Source organism: Archocentrus centrarchus, chromosome 21 (assembly GCF_007364275.1).
Source record: "Archocentrus centrarchus isolate MPI-CPG fArcCen1 chromosome 21, fArcCen1, whole genome shotgun sequence".
Classification (NCBI taxonomy): domain Eukaryota; kingdom Metazoa; phylum Chordata; class Actinopteri; order Cichliformes; family Cichlidae; genus Archocentrus; species Archocentrus centrarchus.
Window position 1 is genome coordinate 2029752 of NC_044366.1, and position 15556 is coordinate 2045307.

The 15556-nt window shown below is 41.5% G+C and overlaps 1 long non-coding RNA gene across 1 annotated transcript in view; it reads right to left on the reverse strand.

Annotated features, from left to right (window-relative positions):
* Window positions 1-2545: 2545 nt before the first annotated feature.
* The window catches only part of LOC115801204 (uncharacterized), a 35402-nt gene continuing 22391 nt past the window's right edge, over window positions 2546-15556 (reverse strand). The window contains exons 2-3 of the long non-coding RNA XR_004021723.1: window positions 3635-4370; window positions 2546-3450 (exon numbers count right to left, since the gene is read on the reverse strand). This is a non-coding gene — a long non-coding RNA (uncharacterized LOC115801204). The remainder of the gene's footprint in view (window positions 3451-3634; window positions 4371-15556) is intronic.

Below are 15556 nucleotides of genomic sequence, written 5' to 3' on the forward strand. Positions count from 1 at the left end.
TGATAGACAGGTTAATGCATATTACTACTGAATGAGTTCATTTTTCGTGTTCTGCAGCCCGCCATGGCTTCCAGTAATGACGTGGTAATAAGAAAATGATGACATCGCACAGATAACTTTCACCTTCAACACATCCACTTTTCTTCGTTCTCATCCCTGTGATGCGTTCATGGTGCAGTTGTAAATATGTTTTAGTGAATTATGTTTTCCTGAAACATCTTTCTAACAAACTGAAGTACACGAATTCTGCATTATTCAAAGGTTGCATGAATATACTGTACTTAGTGTAAACTAAACTGTGTTGGACTGGTTACATTTAAGGGGATGGTGCTGATTAGACTCACTGAAATCTACCTTTCATGCTCACTTTAAAGTGTTAAGGAGTTGGAAATCAGCTTGAGTAGCATCGTTTTTTATCTCATTGAATTCAGGTGGTTAAATGAGTGAATACTGGTGTGAACATATCATAAAGATGTCAGGTAGCAGCAGTACGATCATTTTAATCCAGAAAGAAAATGATTTGCATACTTCCTGGAAACTGTGGCAGTGACAGGAAGTATGTGCAATTTTGCACGTATGTAAAACAAGTCAGGTGTGTGGTGAGGATTGGGCAGTGACAGCAAACCTTAACAAAAATTACTTTGGGTCACGTGTAACTGGATGGGATGTCTATTTGTTGGTAGGACTCCTGAAAAAGTAATGGATGGATTTGGTTGATTTGGTTCCCAGAGGAGGGGATTCAGACCTGGATCTGTGGATTCCTGGAAGGATTCTGGACCATTGTTGGACAGAGGAATGGTTTTCATAAGTTCACAAAAACATCAACTTAAAATTTTTCTAGATACCTCCTGTTAGGTGGATGAGACCAAAAACAGCACTACAAAGACAAGAAAAATCAGGGTAACGTCCATCTGCTGGCTTTAAAAATGGGTCTAACTCATTCATACAGTGTGATGTGAGCCACACAAGCCTAATAAATTCATATTTCCAGTGTTACTCTGGGTTAGACATGAATCCACACCTCTACCTGAAACCCTGATATCTGGAAGCGCATCAGAAAGGACGCTAAAGGGCAGTCACTGTGTGGAAACTGAAGCATCAGCGTTTGATGAGTCCTAATAATCATCCAACAGCTGTGGATGAAAATGGGCATTAATTTACATTCTTTCAATATTCAAGTAAAACTTGGACCTTTTTTTTCCCCCATGAAATTCCAGCTAACAGGGAGCCATGGAGTGTGTACTTTGTGAGAGAAAACATCCAACCACTGAAGCAGTCTTTTTGCACAGTTTATGCATCCCATAACTCCACAGTCACAGAAATATGGCCGTGTTAATATAACATTTGCTGCTGGATTATTTACAGAAACATTAAATTCTGCAGATAAACGGAGACATTTGTGAAGCCGAGCGTTCCCCTGAAGGAACACGATTATGTGAGTTTATTTGTTTAGCTTTACTAATGATGTAAAGCCAGTGACGCTCTGTGGCAAAGCCCGGGACATTACAGAATAATTCAAATCAAAATAATGTATTCCAATGTCAACTTAATAAACCATGGCCAGTGGGGCACATTTATCCTCTGATTTGTTGTAAGTGAATGAGTCGTAATTGCAACACAGTTCTGTACTGTGTGTGTGTGTGTGTGTGTGTGTACCTCTCTAACAGCTCGGTTCTTTTATAAAGTAGTTAATGGAAACATGCTGGGCACATTGAATAGGAAACAATTTCTCCAGTAAGAGGCAACGTCACAAACTGAATGTCAGGCCATAAATATGCATACAGTCAGCGGCTGACTCAAACAGTACCTCAGGCTGGGACTCCATCCAAGGTCACTTATGGCCAAAAGAATTCACTAGAACGACATTATTGGATTTCTAGTCGAAGACATTTGAAAACAGGAGAGCGTCCATAACTCTACACAAGCTGAACCAAAAGTTACACATGTTTAAGGATATTATGTGTCATAAACAAGATTTTATATTTAAATAAACAGCAGCTTTGGTATAAAGCTAACCCTATAAGGCTGAAATGTATCCACTGTGTTCATCTAGGAAAAAGTTACTTGAAAATAAAAATGTTTAGCTCATGGGAACACTTTTGATTTTTCAAATCTGTAATAACTTTTTAAAAATTGGACTGATCTGTTAGTTAAAGCCTGAGCCGTGTCTCATAGACGAGTTTAAACACCGGCTGTGCTCCACTTGTAGCTCATTTTCTGATCATCAAATTGTGTTTTAAATGTCTGAAATGTGCGTCTTTGTCGAGTGTGGCTAGCTGAGCTAGCAGCAGCAGGTTACGGTTACACACACCACTCCTGCTGAGTGTGTGTATATTTAGTCACGTAGCCGACATACAACAATCAGAGTACGGCAGAATCACACTTCAGCGTCGCCTCCCACCGCGCTCCAAACTTCCCATCGTGGAGAAAGAGGGGGCGCTGTTGTCTCCTGGGGCTGCCAGCTGATGGCAGGTGATGGTGTAAGGTTTCAGGGCTAACTGCTGCTGAACGTTAATAAAATAACAGATTAACCAGCTGGTGTTTCTGGTGTTGACGAGTGTGGGTGGCAACGTTTGAGTAGCCACACAAATCCCTGCTGAGATTTTAAGGCATGCTGAGGCTTTAAAACTCAAGAGGCCAAAACACTTTTGCATGCAAAGGTGGTTTGCTCACACAGTGCTGTGCAAAAGTCTTGAGCCACCCCTCATTTCTTTATATTTTTTCTGACATTGGCTGCTTTTTCACTCATTTTGAGTCCAGTCCTCGGACCTGACCATTTTCAGAGGAACTCGTTGTTTTGTTTTGTTTTATTTTTTGCTTCGTTAAGCCTTTAAGATCTTTCTATAATGCACTTTTTGTTAAGCCCATTATAGATCATCAGAAAGCACGGTGCGCTTTACTACAAGAGTTAAACAAAATGCTTTGATTGGAGTCTTTGATTGGGCGGCTAAGGTTTAAACCTCCAGTTTTAGGAGGAAGAATCATCAGAAAATGCATTAAATATACAAAAATCTGAGAGCTTTGTTTGTCAAAAGTTTACCTCCTCACATTCTGATTTACCATCGCACAAAACCCGACCTTTGTCAGGAAAGCATGAACTGTTGGATGCATTTTAAGCACCGTCAGCTCCAAATAAAGATGCTCAATCTTGTTGCCACAAACTGCATCATTTGGCTTCCCTCAAAATATTCCAGAAAAGGTCCAAATCTTAATGAACTTCAGCTCCAGCTCGCACCCTTTGTCCTCGCCTCTCTGTTACCCTGCACGCAGACTCCACTGACCAGCACATGATGAATGATGGAACTGGCTACAGGGTGAACAATTACACACAGCGACTGGCTGCGGCGGGGCTCGGCTGACTCGACATCATTCACAAGTTGCTAATGGCTGCTTCAGCTCTTCATTTGGGAGATTCATGAGTCACCAGGGCAAAGAATTCCTCCAGATTCACTAAAAAGATGAATGAATGCATCAGAATTTGGATCACAAGTCATCCACAGAGGCAGAATAATGCATTCACACTTGTTTACAACAGTGTTAGTGGTAGAACCGTCCTGCTAGCTGAATGTATTAATGTCATTGGAAAATCGACCAACGAATATCGATGATGTCAAACAAGAAACGGCTGCCTTACCATCCAATAAGTCGGTGGACAGAAGCATCCGACACGCTGCTCTCTGCCTCTCCTTCGCAGCTTGTTTGGTGACGGTCGATTCATTTCACAGCTGTCTTTCTGTCCTCTCCCTCCTCTCAGTGACAAACCTCCTGGGTGAGCTGCAACCTTGAGCCACTTTGGAGAGACGGAGACTTTGTCTGTCACCTTCAAACTCCACCTCCCACTGCAGATATATATTTATATACATACATGGGGCTGCAGCTGCCTTTAGCCCTCTGTATTGTATGGAGGCCCCAGGGAGGGAATAACGAGCCGGGGTGTCGTTAGGAGTTGGCTGATGTATTTCTGAGCAGTCTGTGAGGGTGCTCGGGTCACTCTGCGAGCACAACTATTATTGATCACTATCACCGCGCTGCTTCTGTATACCGAGCTCACACGCCCACACAGGAAGGCACACCATTATATGTGAACACGTCAAAGTGGTGGTGACAGTCCTCGGGGGGTCGATCACCTGCTCCTGTGCAACTCTCACTAAGTTTGGAGACAGAAGTCGCATTTCTCACTGCAGGAAACAGTGTGAAGTCTGCAGGACGCCTGGGCAGAAAAACTGAAGACATTTGTATATAACTGCAAGAAAGGGAGAGAGAAGCCTGCTGTCTCAGGAAGCTCCTCCTCTATGAGAACGATTTCTTCTGGGGACTGGGTCACTTTCAAATTGGCTCCAAATGGAAATTATCACCAAAAAGGAATCAGCCTGTGAAAACAAAGTGCAGATAATATTCATTTCAGATTCAACAGTCACAACCTCTAATCTATTTATTCATATTTCAGGACATGAATTTCCCATTTAGCAACCATAAAGTATTTGCAGAGGACCACTTCCTTTCTTAGATGATCGCCACAAATGAGAACTGGACTTCCTGTGACTGTCTGCAAGTATCTCTCAAAAAGATGAAGAAGAAGAGTTTCTACTTTGCTCCAAATCACTGTCCAACAAGCCTTTTGGCAATGAGGGGAAACCCAGCTCAGCTCGGGGGTGCGACCTGCTCAGTCATCCAGTGAAATCTGCCCCCCCGGTGATGCTTTAGACGTCTTTACTCTGTGGCAATAACGCCATATGGGTTGTGACTGATCAATGGTTTCTTGTAAACTTAGTGGAGTTTATCATAAGTGTCATTATTTACCAATGTGCTCCAAGCGAGTATTCATCTGTTTGCATCATCAGCAAACCACAGTAACTCAAAGCATGGATGTTCAAGTTAAAATTCAAAGAAATGTTGCACATTAATCTAGAAGTTCTGAAATTTTAGGAAACATAGAAGTAAAATTTTTTTTCTTTTTTAGCTTTGTTATTTGGTAGCCTTCTGTTTTTAATCCAATAACCATCCAAACTGTTAGCAGTTACTGCTATTGTGTGGTCATCACTGTGGTAGTTATTTAGTTGCGTAGTTATCATTTGCAGGTTTGTGGGGATGCATTTATCAGATGGCACATCAAAACCAAAGAAACATCTTCCAGCTGTTTCACAGTTACTGGAAGCTTCCCTGTTTTTATCGCAGCTGTTTCTCCTTTTTATTGTTGGCAGTTTTAATCATACAACACAAAAAACTGCAGAGCCGCTGTGGTGACTTGTAATTTTCCACCTTGGGCGTGGCTTACCTGCAGCAACAGATGGTGACGTGATGAAGTCTTTGCTGCTTTCTTCACAGTGTCTGTCCCACATGGCTGACTTTTTAACATGTGGGACGGGGGGATAAAAATGCTGTGCAGACCCACATAGAGGCCGTGCACCACTGAAATCCTGTTCATTTAATAGCAGCATTTCAGAGCAGCGTTTCATGGATTGTCTGAAGAGTCTTTGTTTGATTAGACGAGCAAATGGCAACATGTCAGTTCTCAGTATTCGACTGCACTACCCTCAGAGAGAGAGGCCAGAAGTGTTGAGTACCACAAATGGCCATAAGAAGATATAATTTGGGACAGTCCTTGCTTCAGGTCATTGCTAGTGTCGGGTTCTCTGTACACATTCTCACTTTTGCACAGCTGGCCCATCACTGCAGTAAGTAGGTGCAATTTTCAGGTTGTCCATTTTGAAAGGTTACAGAAATTGTTGGATGCAGCGCTCCCACAACCCACATGGGGAAAGGTGTCAGGGGAGGCGGGGTCAGATGCTGTTAGACAAACTGACAATCATACTGAGGCCTGTAGCTACAGCTCGCAAGATCTCAGAGCATACCATCACCTCCCGTGAAGCATGCAGCTCCTCTGCACACATCGCGCAATTTATTTTATCATCCTGCAGCGAAGGTTTGAGACGGATCACTCTGAATGGGAATACTCGGCTCTTTTAAAGGTAGAGCTGTTGGTCCTCACAAATAAAAATGCAAAAACAAAAATGTGGTCCAAAAAGGTCCCTGTGACCCCTCAGCTGACACACTTTTACAAGTATAACTAAAACTGAATCATACAGTTTGATAATTAAAGAGCTGAAGGCTCAGCAAAAGGTCATAATGGTACAGCGGCGGCAACAGCAAAGGCACTGGATGACAGTGACATTAACTCAAGTACTTTACTGCAGTTTTAATGTACTTGTACTTGCTGCTTTCCCTTTACACTCCACTATATTTTGAATGTAAATAATTAACTATGCATTTCATATCACTAATGGTATTTAAAGCTTTAGCACTGTTGTATTTTTTGTGATTTTAAATATGAATCTAATAATATTTGATGCTGTAGAAAAATTAAGGTTATATGCACATTATTGTATTAATAATTATAGCCCAGGAATATCATGTATGTGACGTTAGCTACTTTATGGGTGATACAACTTCAGTGCGATCACTAAAGTAGGATTATAACTTTTATTGAAGTAAAGAGTCGGTTCCCCCACTTTGTAAAACAGTAACATTAAACAAACAATATTCATGTTTTACCATCTGTATGAGGGCACAGCGCCACCGCGCCCTTAACGTGAAGCTTCAAAATCCAAACAGGTGAGTTTTAACACACACACACGCACACACACGCACACACACACACACACACACACACACACACACACACACACACACACACACACCGCTGTGATGAAGGAGGTAACCATCCATAGAGACTAAAACTATTTTCTGTATCAGGCTGTAAACATGTTTATTTCTGCTGTAACTTTAACATAGGAGTCTATGGGGACTGACTCACTGTGGAGCCTCTAGTGGATGTTAGAGGAACTGCAGATTTTGGCACCAAGCATTGGCTTGATTTTTAGCCTGAGAGGCCTGTGTTTGATAAACACACACAATTCAGATTTCTCTTATTAAAGCTATGCTGGAGGTTTTCACTTGGGTCTGATTCCTGTGGGCCCCCCAGAACCCACCCATTTAAACACCACTCATTGTGAATGTACAACTCTGTCATAGCCAAGTGAGTGGGACAAATGCCCGTCCAGTGCATGTGACCTAACAGGCATCTTAGCTAAGAATTTAAATGTTTCCATCAGAAAATATGAACTTAAGTTTCTGTGCATCTCTTCAGTGAGTCCCGTGACCTTTACAGGAAGTCTCTCTTTAACATTTACTTAGACACTCGCAGCATCGCTGAAAGCAGCAGCAGCTACTGCAGAAACTAAAGTCACCTCAAGTAATTGCTTAAGATTAAACTTTAATGATCACTACCAAGAAATTGGGCCATCATGGCTACAAACAGGCACAGAGGAGCCCGCAAGACAGAAAAACATGTACACAGCTGACACGCAGTCATTTACACATGCTTCACACCCACGTAAACACACACAGACTCACACCTCCAGATCAATATTCATGACAGTCCTCAGCTAAAGTGTGCAGTCAGTGAGAACACATATTAACATGTATGAACCCAAACACCCCTTAACTCCGTCTCACTCGGCAGTCACGCTGCTGGGACGCGTCAGGAGGCGCGTTTGCACTCGATGCTGATGGATTCAACCGCCGGCTATAAAAACATGTCATCCCACGAAGCTGTGAAAGTCCCGACTTTATCTAAACACCTCTTCTGACATTTCATCCCCACCATCGCCGCTTCCCCTCAGTCAGTGCAGTTTAGAGGTTAATGCTACTTCAGTGTTTGGCAGGGTGTGAAAACAGCGTTCTGTTACTGATGTGAGAGACTCGAATCAGCTGAAAGTATCAGTAAATCCTGTGTTGTACCCTTATAGGTTTTATGAAGCAATACCTCAGCTCAGACTTTTACACAACGCAGCCCTGCAGACTGAATACAATAAATAAACCATAAAGACACAAACTGCAATCAAATAATAAAACTAAGAAAGAGAACAGTGAATGGGGCTAACTCCACCACCATCTTCTTGTTTTATTATCATCTTCCCACCAAAAATAAAGCAGGAGGATATCATCGTCATACCAGCTGTCTGTCCGTGAGGTTTACCTTTCCAGTCTATAGACCCCAAAACCACAAAGACTTTAACCATGAAATGTGTCATATTTGTTCTTTACCCTTCATAGATGTGCATCCTGATATTCATATTCCTGGGTGTTTAGCACCTTTGTACTCTTTGGCTGTATTTATCTGTAGTGGAGAGTAAACAACATGGAGGATTTCAGGCTGCTAATGCTATGATAATATATGCTAATGATATGCAGCCTCTTTCTCATGCTGGATTGGCTTAGTCTAATCATGTGATATTATATATCATATAATTTCAGATAACATTGTGCTGTGTCTGAATCTTTCGGATGTGAACTTGTCGTGTAACCTACATACACACCGGACGCGTTGTGTTTTTGTGAATAAATTGTCCTTATAAAAATGTACTGTGAAAGAAATGAAGTCGACATCAAGTGATGATGTAATGAGGTCCTGATGTTTCTACACAAGAGAAGGAAGAAACAGAGATTCTGGGTTCATCCAACTCATAAGAAAGCAGCAGCAGGCAGAGTTTCATGGTTTGATCCCGGAGTTGAAGCTGCATCACGGCCGCTTTCGCACATATTGCAGGATGTCAGTGGGACAGTTTGAGGTCTTGTTGGCAGAGTTGGGATCACATGTGAGGAGGCAGAGAATAATATCAGAGAGCCGACTGACCCGGAGCAGCGTGTAGCTGTGTGTCTGAGGTAAAATAGTATGATTTTATTGTTCCCCCATCACTGTATATTCAGTACATCGGTGCGCGTCTTGGGCTATGAACTCACATGTTGCTAAATGCAGCGCTCTGATTGGTCAGACCTGTTTGTTCGCTTGCGAAAGTCACAAAAATCGAACTTGATCCGAAAAAAATAAATGCCGCAAAATCGTCCTGTGAAATGACGCGGTCATTAAAAACAGGCGAGTCCAAAAAATATTTTTAACGCACGACACATTCACACAGAATTACGCGTCCGATGTGTGAAGGCCTTTAGTGAGTGAATGTGGGGATTCCCCATATCTATCAGGTGACCTCTGATAGTGAGAACCTTCCAGGTAAAGATCCAGTCTGTTTATAGGAACATCAGTTCTGGGCTGCAGCCTGATTGATTAGCCTGTGATGCAGACTTCTGATTGGCTGAGCATCGTCTAACATGTTGGTCAGGGATGACTCATGGTTATAAATAGTACCGACTATGACTCATCATTGAGCAATATTAAAGCCATACCTACTGCTCAGCAATATTGATATCAGCAGATTATGTAGTATGGGTGCATTACTGTATGTAGTAATATTCCTGTACACATGTGAGTGTAATATGATGTAAATACCTTGTAAGTATGCATTATATGAGTCTTATTGTTATAGATTACATAAATAGAAAGACATTATGTAGTATACCCTTGTACAGAGTGCAGTACTTTCTTTAATGTGCTTCCATGGATATTTGTGTCTGTTCTAGGATGGTTACTAAAAAGTATTTGTAGAAATGCTAAAGAATATCTCTGACAGCATTCTTAAAATTGTTTTGATTTAATGAGTATTGTTAATATTGAAAACATATTTTTGCTGAATGATATCTTTACTAACCCAAGAGGGACTAAAAGTATTTGGATAAAAGTTTAGGGCAAGGCCTCCAAATCAGGACAAAATAGTTTTGCGAAGGTAAGAAGAGCTCTGCTGAAGGGTTTCAATTATGAAATGAGGCTGTAATGTTATCCTGACTTCTACATTTATTTTAGATTTTCATTCATGGCGAGAGGATGTAGAATCCTTCCAAAAATTACTTTGTCCATCTTGAATACAAAACTTTATGTACTGTGGTTTTATTTATACATTTTTTTAGATATCTACACTTATTTCTTAAAGTTAAATTTATGGAATTTATTACAGATTGAGCACAAATACCGATTCTTTTCACTATTTTACTATCCCTGACATAAAATGAGAGTTATTTTAAAGTAGCATTTCATATTGAACATGTATTCAATCTTATCTGAATTGCTAGCCTGATAATGACAAAAACTTCATAAACAAAGGAGTGATATTGGGGGAAAAAAGCATCTCATGTCAGAAATCATCACTTTTTTGTGCCACTTGTTTTATTTTGAAGCCATCAGGATCTTTTTTCTGTATCAGATTAGAAACACATACTACAGCAAATCAAAACAGCACGTATAAAAAAAAGATGCTTTTTCCCAAACTTTCTCCTATCAAAGGAGAACGAATCATTTGAATCTTCTAGAAACAGCTGACAAGTAAAACAGGCAACAGAGTAAAGAACTGTTGACTCGTGTTCAGTTCTGCTCCCTGGCTTCAACATGAGCTCCATGAATCAAACAGCTAGCTCAAGATATTATACAAAATACAAGCTAAATAAAAGCACTGAGATTAAAGTGGTTTCCACGGGTAGAACAGAGGAAACATAAATACAACATAATTTGTGGCAGTTTCTTGCAAACATTTAATAATTTAATAATTCTGTACATGGAGCAATGATTGTTGAAAAAAATATATATGTGTGTGTGTGTGTGTGTGTGTGTGTGTGTGAAGTACATACGCAATTTAAGTCCATGTTGCATTGGCAGAGAAAATGTATTTACGAAAGGCATATCAATTGCACTACAACATTAAACTAAATTCCTCAGGGTTTACAACTTAAGAAGACATCCATGCAGATGACATGCTAGAAATGATCAAGTCTCTGTCTCATTGAGAGGATCAGCTCCTCATCCCTTCAAGTCCATGCAGCAGCTTGTATATCCCTGCTTGTGGACGTGTGTCTGTCAGCTTCTCCCTGCTGGCCATGATGTGAGGATCTGGCAGAGGACCTGCAAAGTGAGATATGTCAATTTGAACATAGATTTCATTATGTCATGAGACCTTGCAAACTAGAACAGTCACACTAATCACCTCTCTGTACATGTTTGTAACTCTTTTAATAGTTAGTTTAAGCTGCTGCAAATTTTAATAGTAAATTTTATTATAAATTGGCAAGATAATATACAGGGCATATATGAAAAGCAATGCATACTATTCACTCTTATGTTTGTCTTAGAAATGTATTACCATCTTTAAATAGCTGCTTATATATATATATATATATATATATATATATATATATATATATATATATAGTTTTTTGAGAATATTTATTTATTTACTGTTAATCTATTAGCATAATTGGTGTCTGTAGGCAACCAAAACTGCAGGACGCTCAGGCAGCAACAGGAAACCACATTAACTGCCAAATAACAAACGATTGCTTATTTATGGTGACAGGTTGCAGCCCTGGATATGTTATAAGGACCTGATCAAGATTAGAGCCTAAAGACGTTCTATTTGCAAAGCAGAAAGGTCATGTAATGTTAGCTAGCTAACAAACTGAATAATGGTATCCTTTAATTAACAGCTAGAAAAGACAAAAACACGTACCTCCATAATGTTCAATGAAGAATTTGTAGCCTTTGTCCAGTTTGAACGTGTTGTCAGTGAAAACTTGTCTGCATGTCATGATATATCCTAATACCGTATTTGTGGCAAATGTATTAGACGGCGTAAACTCCACTCACCGGAAGTAAAGATCCCCAGCATCGAGGCCGAACGGAAGTTGTGTGACATCATGTGAAAACGTCTATACCAAATAAAACAACGCAGATGAAACGCAATTAAAGAAACAAGATTATTTTTTGTTGTGTGGATGAACTTAAAAGATTGGCTCTCAGTACTTAAACAATTATTTTCTGAAAAAACTTACAATGTCTTTATCTTGAACAAATGTTTTGACCTCAATACTATGTATATTTGTGTAAGATACTAACTTGATTTTTTATTGTTGATTTCACAGATTCAGTTATGTTAGATTTACTTCACCCCAGAATCATTTTTATCAGTGCAGCTACCTGAGCCATGTTATATTAGCCTGTGAGCTAGCAGTCGTGGATGGTTGAAATAAAGCAGAAACTTGCAAAGGGTCAGTTTCTCATAATACCAAAGGATTTGTAGAAGGTTATTGCACTGTGGAGATGCCATGTTATTACCGTGGATAAATGATGGGATAGTAACGGATGCAATTCTCTCTTCTTCGCAGCTCACTTAAAGAGCAGTGGGATTGTTTTTGGTTACCATGTTCTAGAAAATAACTGTGGAGTTTCTTTCAGCTGTAACTCTGTGAAGTCAGAGCCATCAATCTGGCAAGCTAACCCTGCTAACCCTGCTAACCCTGTATTTTGGAGAAAGGTTAAGGTGTGTGTGTGTGTGTGTGTGGGGGGGGGTGGGTGGTTATGCATATCAGTTAAAATGAGGATCTTGTTTCTCTTTGACTTTCAATACTTTTTGAGGATAATAAATAATAAGAAGAATGGTTAAATTCTTCCCAGTATGCAGCTCTTCCTTCATCCTTCTTAAACTCAGGACTGCAGGTGTGGTTGGCCCAAATAAGCCTTTTCCTCTGTGGCTGAATGTGTGTGGTACCTCGGGGATACGTCGCCGCTCTCACACACACTGATTTTACATGTTGGAACAGATGGCTATTGGCGGACTTGTGCATGACAACTAGTCACTCTCTGCTGTCTCTTGTTCCACTCATGCCTCAGTAATCACAGGAGCCTGCAGTAGCTTATGAGCTAATCATCAGAGCAAAACAGTGGACAGTGATCTAATTCAGGCTGTTGTTGGGCAACAAAAGGCTGCAGGAAACAAGACAGAGGCAGACAGTGACTGGGAGCTGCATTCATGGATTGTGCACATCTTGGCTGAGGATAATAGCAACATCTGTTCACTTCCTCCCTATCATGGCACGCTGCATTCATGTGCCATCGCCGAGCACCAAAGAACGTCTGCTTCGAGTAGTTAAAAACGATAAAATCAAACAGTGGTGCACACTGAAAACAGCAGAGATCAGAGCGAGGTACAGACACATTCCTCTGCACTGTGAAGATCGACATAAGAGACCGAGTAAATTCCTCCTGAGAGTTTCTCATCGATTATTCACGTTGCTCCTTTGTTCCTTGTTGGTCAGACCATTTAAAAAAGGCAGAGAGGAGAAGCAGCAGAGGTTGGTGGAACACAGACAAAATTAATAAGCCCTCAGAGGCCGCTGTATAAGCTATGCACTTGCCCCTAAGCACAAGGAGACATCATCTCATCCCCTCCTTCTGTCTGATCTCTTAATGACAATGAAACAGGCCGGCAAGAATTCAAGCAATTTTCTAAATTGATTTTTCTCCTCGGACGATTTAGTTTGCCGTTTAGAGCGTCATTCATAACTTTGCAGGGGATTTAACACGAGCTCCTCCGCGGGAGTCGGTCCGTTGGAGCAGCGTGAGCTGCGTGTCTCCTCGGTAACACGGAGCTCTCATATGAATGTACTATTTTAACACGTGCAGCTCAGCGTGAGCAAAACTTTCTGAACAATGGCGCTGAGATCACATCAGCAGGAATCTGTTGCATTTCCAGGGCATCAGCGAACTGCTTAGAAAAGACAGCAAACCTGAGATACTGTCAAATGTAACGTTACGTTCTTCATAACTTTGGTTTAGATGTGAATATTGGGGGGGCCTGGGAATTTCATTGCTGGGAGTGATGGGCCATTGTTACCTGTATACGACAATAATAAACTAAGTTATTCCTAACCCTTTCCAGTGCTGTACATGTACATAGAAAAATGATTGTAAAGAGTACCCAGCATATTAATATGTGGTGCCAAATGGTGTTAAAGCATCTGCATGTCACAGTTTCTCAAAGATCATCTCAGAACATCTGACATGCGTTTAAGAGCAGATTAGTTTCTCAATCACCAACAACTAGGATGCTTTGGCAGCACTCGCACTCCCTCACACTGCATACTGCAGACATATGGCCCAGTATGTGTTTGTGCGTGCCACAGATATGTGTCAGTGCTGGTGTTGTACCGGCACCGGGAGGGTGTTGTCCACTGTGCAATCAGAGACTGACTGAGAAAAGCTGCCCAAACATGAAGACAAATGGGGTGCAATAGGAAGGAGGCTGCACCGACGGCCGGGCCGCTCGATAAAAGAAAGATGAGGAGACGCCGTTCAATAAAGCCAGTGCGCCTTGCCAGGCTACGATCTGCCCGTAGGGACTGCCAGAGATGAACAGAGGGAGGAAGAGAGAGCTGGGAGGTAGAGAGGTGTGAGGTGGCAGAGGAAAGGAGGAGAGTGATTGCAGGGAGAAAAGGCTGGAGAGAATTACAGCTCCGACTCTGCTGCAGCAGGAGAGATGGAGGTGATACAGACACCTACGACAGATTAGCTCTTCCGGTTTCATTTTACATCTCTATGTGATACCTGGAGGGAGGGATTTGGTTGTGGTCATCAGTAGCTCGAACAGAACGACTGCACTAACACCGGCCTCTTTGTCCCCTGAGCTGTCAAACTCTGCAGTTTTATTCTGCCCACATGAACCCATTATTACATTTCGGTGATGAGCATAAAGTTATGGTTGTTTTCTACTTTATCATGCTTGTCAGACCTCAGGGACGGGGAATAAAAATGAAGGTGAAAGAGAAGCTTCCAGGGGATTGAATGGGACTCTCCGCCGGCCGAAGGGCTCTCCTTATAAAGGCTCTGTTTTGGCTGTGGTTAGCCAGGTGTAATTAGGGTTAAATCCCAAGCTGTCAGTCAGCTTGTCATTTACAGCCACTAAAGGGGCCATCTCCGGTGCTGAGGAGCGCGGGTCTGCCACTCCAATCAGCTTTACGATGCTGGGGCCTGTCAGATAAGCAGGGGCCAGGCAGAGGGAGGATGATCTCTTCTTTCAATGAGCCAATCAATGAAGGATGGAGGATGCGGTGTCACACGGCTATGAAAACACTCAGCATTGTTAAGGAACAAAATTGACAGAGGATTTAATCCAATGCGATGGGTAATCCCTGGAATTACACATGCCAGTATGAATTGGCTGTGTTTGTAGGAAGCACTTTAAATTAATTCTAGAGTCAAACTTGAGGGGAAAAATACTTATTTTCTATAATGACGTCTTTTACTAAATTCACTCCATCCTGGATCCTGTTTTTACATCTTAACCACGTTGTACAGACAATCAGGACGTCGAACCACCTGTGAAGTAATATTAAGGTGAATTTTGAAAACGTTACCTTTGCTGATGGGTGGAGCCACCCTGACATCACACACTGTTCTTGAGGTCAGCATCTTGTGCTGGCACCACCTTGGTGTTTTGACTGCAGTGGGACCGGTAATGATCATCATCCAAAAAGATCTCTGGATCAGTTTGTGATATTTACTTTGTAAAATCAAAATCAATATTTCCATTTGATATTTGTTTGTGAACAGGATCCTGAGGTCTAAGTAAGGAGAGCTTTCAATATAACTGAAAGGAGACGGTCACGGATACATCCAGCTGAAATGGGTTTCATCCACAGGGTGTCTGTGCTCAGCCTCAGAGATGGGCGAGGACCTCAGACTGAGTCGCTGCTCCTTTGTATCAAAAGGCCACAGGACAGTGCTGTGATGCCCCAGGAGGACCTGGAAAATGATGATGGGGACAAAAATGTCTGAAGT